This window comes from Papio anubis, chromosome 10, assembly GCF_008728515.1.
Source record: "Papio anubis isolate 15944 chromosome 10, Panubis1.0, whole genome shotgun sequence".
Lineage (NCBI taxonomy): Eukaryota > Metazoa > Chordata > Mammalia > Primates > Cercopithecidae > Papio > Papio anubis.
This window is the reverse complement of record NC_044985.1, coordinates 91228106-91238245: the sequence shown is the minus strand read 5'-3', so window position 1 is coordinate 91238245 and position 10140 is coordinate 91228106. Positions and strand designations below refer to the sequence as shown.

General features: G+C 42.2%; 1 long non-coding RNA gene across 1 annotated transcript in view; it reads left to right on the top strand.

The window, feature by feature from the left end:
• The first annotated feature begins 1382 nt into the window (after window positions 1-1382).
• Window positions 1383-10140, top strand: part of LOC103876470 — a 37515-nt gene continuing 28757 nt past the window's right edge. Inside the window, exon 1 of the long non-coding RNA XR_635726.4 lies at window positions 1383-8524. This is a non-coding gene — a long non-coding RNA (uncharacterized LOC103876470). The remainder of the gene's footprint in view (window positions 8525-10140) is intronic.

Sequence of the window (10140 nt, the reverse complement as noted above, 5' to 3'; positions counted from 1 at the left end):
TGCGATTACAGGCGTGAGCCACTGCGCCCGGCCGCTGTGATTTTATTTTTAAGCCTGGCTTCCTAGGAGTCACCCCTGGGTCATGAAGGCTTATTATTCAAGCCAGTGTTGGGTCAGAGGTTGTGTTTAAGCCCCTTGTGCCTGGGAGGATCCTACCTTGTGTTGCCTGTGATCCCAGGAGGGCTTTTCCTGGCTGCTCTTTGTCCGATTCTGTCTATTGAACTTCTGAATGCTCTGCTGTTTTGTTTGTATCCTGGAGCTACTGGCTTCTTCTTATTCTCCACCAAGATTTCCCTTGTTTTGGACAACATCCTTAGGCATGGAGTTCTCCATTCTCTGTTTCAAATAGCCCCTGCAGGCAGAGCTGCAGAGCTGTACATCCTGGGGGTCACCACATCCCCTGGGCAGTACCCTGTGCCACTGCACCAGAGCTAGGGGTTATACTCCAGCTCTGTAAGCCGGCTGGGGAAGGAAGTGCCAGCCCCTGGTCTTCTCAGCCTGTCCTTTCTAACATAGAACTTCTCCTATGGGTGAGTTGGGGCAAGGGTGATCACAGCCCCAGGATTCTCAGTGAGCTACAATTGTGTAGGACTGGGGAAAGGAGCCCTGTCCTCTGGGGCAAGCCTGCCTTGAATAGAGCTTCTGCAACACCAGGCTAGAAGGAAGAGAATGAGTAATGCCACTGGCAACGTGCCCCTCCGGGGGTGAAACCATAGCCCTAGACCGTGTGCTGTGGGGAGAGGAAGTCCCTATCTTCTTGGCTGTTCATGGTCAGGGTACAGTTTCTGTGACATGGAACTGAGTGGGTGGGGAGGAGAGTTAAAGAAGTAGGTCATGGCTAAAATGCCACACACTTGCCATTTTTATAAAACTTGGTAGATTATGTTAAATGAATATTTTTCCATTTGTCCTATGTTCTTAGGACAATTTCCAGAAACTGTAAATGATGTATTTTGATTTTTATAATTATCACCGGTTAAATTGTTTTGCTGGGGAGAGGTTTCACCAGAAGTCCTACCCGTCCTATCTTAATACTCTTTTATATCACCATTATGATCCCGACCATGAATACTGGAGAAAGTCTTCTGAGATATTAAGGTTGCTGTTGCCACAGATTGCTTGGTGGGGAGTTGAAGTTTGAGAATCAATGAGAATGTAAGGTCATTTTTGAGGATTAAAGAAAGAACTGGCTTGGTCGTTAGTGGGAAAGAGGTGCTGGAAACGGGTTTCATTTTCATCTGTGGCCTCTGAGTGTAATTCAGGTAGATGATTATTACTCCAGTCTTCTTACTACATTCGTTCTAGTGTTCTGGCGATCTTGATATTAGCCATCTGATGTTTCCTTAGGCATGTGAGATGATATCAGCATCAAATAACATCTGTTCACTGTGAGGAGAGAGAATGCACTTTAATTGCAGCGGGAGGAATTTGGGCTAAATGTCAGTAGATAGTCTCTGATCATAAATGTCAGCTCAAGAGGCCTTTTTCAAGTGTAAATCAGATCATGCCACTCTCCTGATTCCAGACCCCCAATAACTGCCCAATGCAATTAGAGTCAAGTTCACTCTTCTAGCCAAGACCTACATTTCATTTCACTCTTTCTGTCATTGACCATGCTCCAGTCACTGGGGCTTGCTTTCTGCCCTTCAAGCCCAACAGGCTTGTGCCTGCCCTGGGACCTTTGCATTAGCTGGTTCTTCTATCTGGAATGCCCTTGCCTAGATCTCTATGTGGTAACTCTGATGAATAGTCTCAACTCCAAGGTCACTCCTTGGAGAGGCCTTTCTGGACCACAATATCTAAGGTAGGTTCTTCACACCCCCAGGCTTCGGTGTTTTATGTTTATTATTGAGATGCCTCTGTTCTCCACTAGAATGTAACATCCATGAAACCGCAATCTTTATTTTCAATGTTGTCTGCTCTGTTCTAGGTACTTAAAACACTGCTTGTCATCCAGTGAGAATGTAATAAATCCAAAGCACAAAAGAGTGAAAACATGACATGGAATGAATGTGCACAGTTTTCTTTTTAGGTTTTAAAGGAAAGAATAAAATACTATAATTGTGAGGTATCTCAGAAGCAGGGGTCTAGATGAGATTATATGATGATGTCTTGCAATGTGGTAATTCATTTTCTTAGTAGAAGAGTTCTTTGTAGGAGTTGGCAGACTAAAGTGTTTTTCAGGGAAGTAAATCCTCCAAATAAAAACAATCCAAAATATAGTCAGTTCAGGTCCTGTTTTTCGTTGTACTTTGACCCCTGATTATGAACAATTTCATGTGTGTTTTTATTATCTTCTGGTTATGACACCCAGGAAGAGGCACAATATGAATAACACAATGGTCAACCTCATATATTTGTGATTGCAACAATAATTTTGAAGGTTATGACTCGTAGAAGACACAGAAGCTCCAAACAACGCTGGCTTTGCCAATTTAAACAAATCCTCGTTTCTCTCTATTTCATAATCAAGTAAATGTCCCCTCCTCCACCACGATGATTAAACTATCTATTCAGTTCCAAGAGGTGTCTTCTTTGTCAATTATTGTACTGAGCAATTTTATCATCTTGAATTTAGAAACTCATCTTCTTGTGAGAAACGCAGGAAGATGACCCCAGTTTTAACAGGGCTAGGACTTGGAAGTCTGCATTATGGAAGGGTATGGAAACGTGACATTTGATCATGGGAGGTGAGAGAGAATGTTAGAGGTTCAGTCTAGTAAATAATGGACTAGATACACTGTATGCATAAAATATTGTGTGCCTCATCTGTTTGCTCATCAAATGCATAACAAAAACTACGTGTGTGAAAGTTGTCAGAGTCAAAATGGAGTCACTAATGTTAAGAAAACCTGACAAACAGAACCAAGAAAGGCCATGAAGAGATGGGTCTCATGCTTGTATGTTTTATAACAAAAAAGACTCTACAAAACCCACAACCTTGCACAAAGGCCATCACAACCTTACTCAAAAAATATTTCCCCAAGGACATCTGCCCAGCCACTGTCTGACCAACTTCAGACTAGCATCACCCTGTTATTGATCTTTGTAGCCAAGGATAATTATTTCAAAACACTTATGTACTCCTCCTCATTTTTTCCTTTAAAACCCTTTCTCTTTCTTTACTTCCCTGAATACACACATAATTTACTATGGTATGTGTAATTCCCATTGCAATCAATGCTTTATTCCCAAGTTTAAAGGTCTTTCCCTGTAGTGAGCCTTTCTCTGTTTGTTATTTATGTTGACACATGTAAAGAGTAATTATCGCATATTTCCTTTGACGTGATGACCAAGAGTGCAGAGAAAGCACACAGTGCACTGAATAGGGCTTAGAAGCCAAGTTTTAAGACTGGCTTTATTTTTTCCTTTACCCTCCAGCCCTCAGTTCATGAAGTAGAAACGTGGGTTCCAAGTGCCCAAACTGTTAATAATTTCAGAACTTCACATTTAAAAATTCACATTTCAAAAGTTCTTTATTATGAAAAATTTCAAACATACACAATAGCTGAAAAGGTAGTACAATGATTTACCCATATACTAGCCACTTAGATTCAGGAATAGCTAACATTTTACTAACCATTTGGATGTAATACTTCAGATTTAAATACTTCAATATGCATCTTCTAAAAATAAGAACCTTTTAGTGACCTGCAGTTTGGAGGGTCAGGAGAGTGCCTTCGCAGCCACGGCCCTGTTGCCATGGAGCTGCAGACCCAGACGGCCTCAGACTAGGGCTGGGGATGCTGGGGACACTGGTGTTGGGATATGGTTCATATATTTTCTGTTTAATCTTGGGCATTTCGTCTCTCTTTCTGAGAACATAACTTGAAACACTACAGAACCAGTAATTATATAAAAAGTAAATCTGTGAACATGCTACAGTTTTATATACATTCACAATGTATTTCTGCTGCCTTCTAGATAATTTATTTCTCAACACATTATTGCACAGTTGTAAATAACTTAGGCACTGTAATAGCACTTTCAGTTATGGGTAAAGACATATATGAATTTAAAAAATAAAAAGAACATTCTTTAGTATAGTCACTTCTAGGATCATTAACAGTAATTCTCTAAGATCATCCAATAAACTCAAGTGTCCCCAATTATCCCCAAAGTATCTTTTATACCTGTTATTTTTCAAACCAAGATTCATCAAGGTCATGCATTCCATTCAGTGTTTCTAGTCACTTTTAATCTGGAATAGACCCTGCCCTCTCTCTCTCTCTCTCTCTCTTTCTCTTTTTCTCACAACATTGTATTTTTTGAGAGACTAGGCCAACTATTTTGTAGAACATCCCACATTCTAGATGTTTCTTTTCTATTGGGTCATAGCATTTTTCTTCATCCCTTAGGCTTGGTCCAATTTAGGTTAAACATCCTTCAAAAGTGATGCGGTACACTCATATTGCATCACATTAGGAGGTATATAATCTTAGAATGCTCTACTATTAATGATGCTGATTTTTAATTTGTTTAATTGCAGTGTTTCCATAAGAAAAAAGTTAGTATTTTAGATTGTAGAGAGCTATATTGTACTAAAATTAAGGTGATTTACAGTGTGCAAAATAGTGACAGGCAACAGTTTGCAGGAATAGTCTAAAATGATGACTCATTATTCATTATTCTACTATTGAGGGGAGAGACACAGCTGAATGTTAAAGGGACTTAAGAAATAGTTAAGGTCAGATTACCTCTCCCCAGGAGGATAAGAAGATGCCCATGTGGCCCAGATCCTGGTAGGTACTTTGGGAACATAGGTTTCAGGCCTGGGAGACAGTATGTAAAAGGCTTAAGATGGTGGCAGTGAAGTTCAGCCACCAGTCCCCATTGCTGCTTCTCCAAATTTTAGGAAACCCTCCAGGCTGTTAAGCAAATAGTTATACAGCTCAAGTGGAAATTCTAGCCCTACTGCTTGTGCTGCCTTTATTTCAAGTGCAACGACTACACATTTATCTATTCGATTTAAAAAATTGGTCCCTGCTTTAAAAAGCCTCTGGGCACAGGAACAGTAAAATTATTCAATAAAATACTTAAATCAATTGACACCACCATGTTTAAAAACACAGTCTATCACCAAGGGACAGAAAATGCCATGACTAGTGTGAGATTCCTTTTGACTACACAAATTTTAAAACGCAGGCTTTATACTCGATTTTAAACATATGCAAGCCTGGGTCTGGTTGAACTAGTGAAGACAGATGGCATGATTGAAGAGACACCCTTCTCCTGATTTGGATGGGCAGGTGGGTGGCTAGCAGCACAGTTGAAATTATCATCCAGGCTAACCTGCATCCCTTGTTCACTGTGCACTAGGCACTCTTACTAGACTAAAAGACTTATACTCCTGGCATCATTTAATTTTCACAACAAACCTGTGAGGCAGGCATGCCTGTTATCCCGATTTTACAGGAGAAAAAAACCAAGGCACAAACAGAGGCACTTAAAGGTCAAGCCAACTGTCTAATGTCACACTAGCTGGTTTATGATAAACCTGGGATTTGAACCCATGCACTTTGGTTCTAGAGCCTGTGCTTTTGCTTTTAATTTTTGCATTTCCATTCTAAACTGACTAAAGTCATTCATTTGGTAACATATTTAATGAATTATATACATGATATGTTTATGTTTGTGTATGTATCTTACTATGTGCCCGGCATTTTATTCAGCTGAGCTCAGAAATGCAATCGAAGTCCAGAACACATGTGACTCCTCAGTTCAGGCTGACCCCAATTCAAGTTGACCCCAATTCAGGTTGACCCCTAATTGTATGGGTCTTGGATTTGTAGATAAAACCTGATGAAGGGGCCACATGTCAACAAGTTTTGTAATTGCTGATGGAGGCATTTCAGGCTGGAAAATCTTCATTCTGACCATTACATGGGCTCTGTGCCATTAACATTTAATGACATGTTGGAGGTGTGTTAAAATTTATCACTGTGTAGACGATATAAGAATGGGCCCAAGGAAGCTGATGTTATAAAAGCAGACTGATGAAGGGAGAATCAAAAGATAAGGAGGTAACTTGAAAAGTATCTTCCATATGGATTGCTCATATTAGCTGCAGTCTAGAAACTAAATACAGCAAGCAAAAAAACCCACTTTAACAGAATCCATTTAGAGATCCTATTTTGGATATAAAGATTTTTTTATGAGGAGATGAAGTGGCTTATTTCAGAGAGATACTGTTTCAACAATAACAGTGGAAACAAGGAAGGCTTCATTTGTGCAGTCTAGTTGAAAGCTCATCAAACTTATACAAGTGCAGAGACTATGAGTTGGAAAGACAGTTGCATTTCCAAGAAGACCAATAAAACAACATCACTTTTCATTGTTTGTGGCTTTACAGTTTCTAAACCGCTTTCTAATGCTGTATCAAATCTATCTTGCGTGCATCCTCTCTTCCTCGTGGGATTCTTTCATCTGCATGACAGTCTCTCATCCTTCCCTGCCCCCGCTTGCACTGAAGTTGCTTGTTCTGAAGTAGCTGTCACTTTTGAAGCCAAAGCGTTTTGGGTGGGGTTGCAGGGTTTCACCACTCATGGTCAATCTGGATTCTCCATCTCTTCCAGACACTCCCAGGCTTGGGTGAAATGTCATACTAAAGGACAGAGGAGTTGATTTCAGGGGAGACTGGGGAGAGGTGGGTAAGGATGAGGCAATATGGAAGTGTGGGGGGGGAAAATCTCCAGTGGGTGAATATTGACCAATGTTCTGTTCTCCCTTGATACATTTTTTCAGGGTAGAGTTTCTCCATGTAAGATGTCCTGTGTGGTCCAATGGATGCCCCTGTCAAGTGACCGATGTGCCCCTTTGTGGCTTCACATGAAGCAGTAGTCAGTGTAGGAGCCCACCCACGTTTTATTTCTTCTCACTCTTTCTGTTTTTTCTTTCCCTTTTCCCTCATTCCCAATGCCTAGGGATTGTACCTCCTACTTAAAACACCAGCACTTGATCCCTGCCTCAGGCTCTGTTTTCTAGGAAATTGGGTCTATACATATTTTATTTCAAACTCTTGCCAAGAGTTTTTTGACTCAGGCAGGTATTTTGTTGTTGTTGTTGTTGATCATACTTTAGAGATGAAAAACCTAAGGCTCAGAGAGTTTAAGTGACTAGCCCAGGATTACATTCGTTTGTTCATTACTCTGTTTATTTGGCAGACATTTTTCAAACACCTTCTGTGTGCCAGGCACTGTTCTATGTGCTTGTGGTGACTACGACAGACAAGGTTATGCTTTCATGAAACTTAAATATGAATTGGTGGAGACAGATGGTACGTAAGTAAATACGTCAATCAACAAATTAGGGCAGTGGTAAATTATATTATTCTATTCTATACAACAGGGTTTTGTGTTAGAAAGTGGAGGGAAGGCAAGGAGAGCTAATTTATAATGTGATCAGGAAAAGCATCTCTGAAGAGGTGACACATGAGCTGATGCCAGGGCTAGGTTAGAACTTCTAGAGGCTCTAAAAACTCATAGTTCCCCATCCCTGCTTATGTATTGTAATTCAAATAGAAACAGTACCACGTTGTATAATGAAGTCCAACATAGAAGGTACTTGGTAAATATCTACTAAATGAATGAATTAATGAACAAATGAAAGATTCTTATTTTCCCCATGATGACTACTTGGATTTTAAAAATATATATCAAATTTCAAATTCTCCTCCCAACCCCCCAAAAAACCTTTATCTGGGAGAGAGTCCCCTATTGAGTAATGCAGTATTTGTTAAGGGTCAAATGATTAGCAGACTACAGACAATTTTAGGACATTGTAGGCAGAGGGAACAGCATGTACAAAGACAATGAAGTAGGAACCAACCCAAGTGACTTAAAGGAACAGAAAGATAGGCTGATGTGTCTGGGGTGTCGCAAGTAAGAGGGAGAGAGGTGTGAGATGGGGTCAGAGAGATGGCAAAAGCCAGATGATACAGTCTTGAATTCCATCATAAGGGGTTATGATTTTATTTTAAGGGCAATAGGGCACCATAGGAAGACTTTTAGCAGGTGAGTGACATGATTAAAGTGATTGCTAAGTGGTAATTCTAAGTCTAGAACTCAGACCTCTGACTCCTGGACCTAAGTACTTCTATACTAAGCAGGTGTCAGGATTGGAACTAGGGGTAAACTCTGAGGCTCCCGCTCCTGTGATAGAGTGAAGCCTAGCTTCATAGTTGTGTCTTCAGATGACATAGAGGCCTTCAGATGATGCAACAATATGTCTCCAACTGTACCCTGTTTCCTGGCAATAGATAGTATGAGACAGACTCATGAAAGCACATCCGCTCAACTGGGCCTTTGTTGTTCCATCTATAGACTGGGATTGATGTAACCTCTCACCCATATAGGGAGGTGGTGGAGTGGTGACTCACAGGTCATCAGGACAGGAAGCATGTGATGTTGGGACTGCTGAGAATCACCAGTGGTTCTCATCAGTCTGAATACTCCAGCTGTCAGAACAGCAGCATCTATCCCACCATTGAAGAAGTGAACATTATGGAGAAAGTGCTTCATCCAGTGTAAGAGGGCTATGTGGTTATGTGCAGTAACAAGGGAAAGGCCAGGAGGAGACTCATGGTTTTAAACATCATCCAGAAAAATGGCAGGGAAAGACTGGTAACCACCATCTGATAAGTAAAGTTTTATTTTGTTACTGTTTGTTGCTTTTGCCTGAAAAGGATGGAGGATTTTCTTAAATGGGACACCTTTGCGAAGAATTCTGAGATTCTCAATAAATGGGCACATCAGTGCATATGTCAGGGGTCACTATTCTGAGGAGGATTCAGGACTTGTCCATAGGCTTGAAGCTTTTCTCTGCCTTTCCCTCCCAACTTCCATTTTCTTAAAAGAGAACTCTGGTCTGGAGACACAAGCTCCCGTTTTCCCAGGGATGCCTCTCTCCAGGGAGGGGAGTGGGGACCAGGCAGTCCTTGAGCCCTTTGATAATTCAAGTGGGGACCAGGCAGTCCTTGAGCCCTTTGATAATTCATGCACCTTGTGCTTTTGCACCATAAGTGCACGAATTCCCAACACTGACGCAGCCATCCCCTTAACTCCCTAGCCTGTCCCCCAGTGATGCTGTGCTTTCTTCTGGCTCTGCAGATATAAATTCCTAAATAGGATGCCTTGAGGACATCAGAGAGACTGCCCCCTTCAGCTGATCACTATGTGACTTTAGATGTTATTAATGTGTGTTCATCTGCTCCCTTCCTTCTCCCAAAAGGACAGGGGGAGAGAAAGGTTATTGAATAGAAATGCGGGGACCCACGGAGTAAGCATGCAGGAGGGGGAAGGGAGAGAGGAAATTTAAACTGGGGAGAGGTTGATGGAGCTGAGGGACGTGGAGAGGACTCCAAGGGGAGTGGGTAAACGACAGTTTGTGCATCACAAATCACACCTTCTCTGGAGTCCAACTGTTTCACCATCCTGCCCCCACCAGCCCGGCGCCTCTTAGCAATTCCCTGGCTGTCAGCTCTCTACCTGCCTGGCTCTGGCTGCTCTGCTCAGAGCTGCTCCCCTGGGCCTCCCTGGCTTGTCAGTGGGCTGCGTCAGCATCACGCCACACTGTCTTCCGTTGGCCCGGTGATCAACGCCTGACGGACCAGCCCTCTCTCCCCTCTCAGCTGGGGCCAATGGGAGTCAGGCGAAGGTTTTGGTTACAAACGAAAATAAAATAAATAAGTCATACTCCTGCACTCAGGAGTCTGGGAGGAACGTCTTCATGGCCTCGTAAATCTTTCCTTTTAAATCTGTCCTTCTCCTTCTAGATGCCCCTCCCACCCGCCCCCCACCCCGACCCCTTTGGGCTGCCCCTTACAGTGCAGGGAATACAAAATGAGAGGCTTAGATTTAGACTTAGTGTTAGTAATAGCACCTCCCACAAAAGGCATTCGTACTCTGTGTGTGTGTGTGTGTGTGTGTGTGTGTGTGTGTGTGTGTGTGCACGCGCGCATGCGCACATGCACAGAAGCCAGCAAGATAGAATTCATGACAGTGTTATACTGTCCCCACCCTGACTCATGGTCTTCTGACTTTTGCAACAAGCCACCCAGCCCCCTCCCAGGTCACCCCTCGACCCTGTCTTCCTACTCCAAAGCTCTCAGTTTATTTCTTCCCATTACAGGGAAGCTTAAAT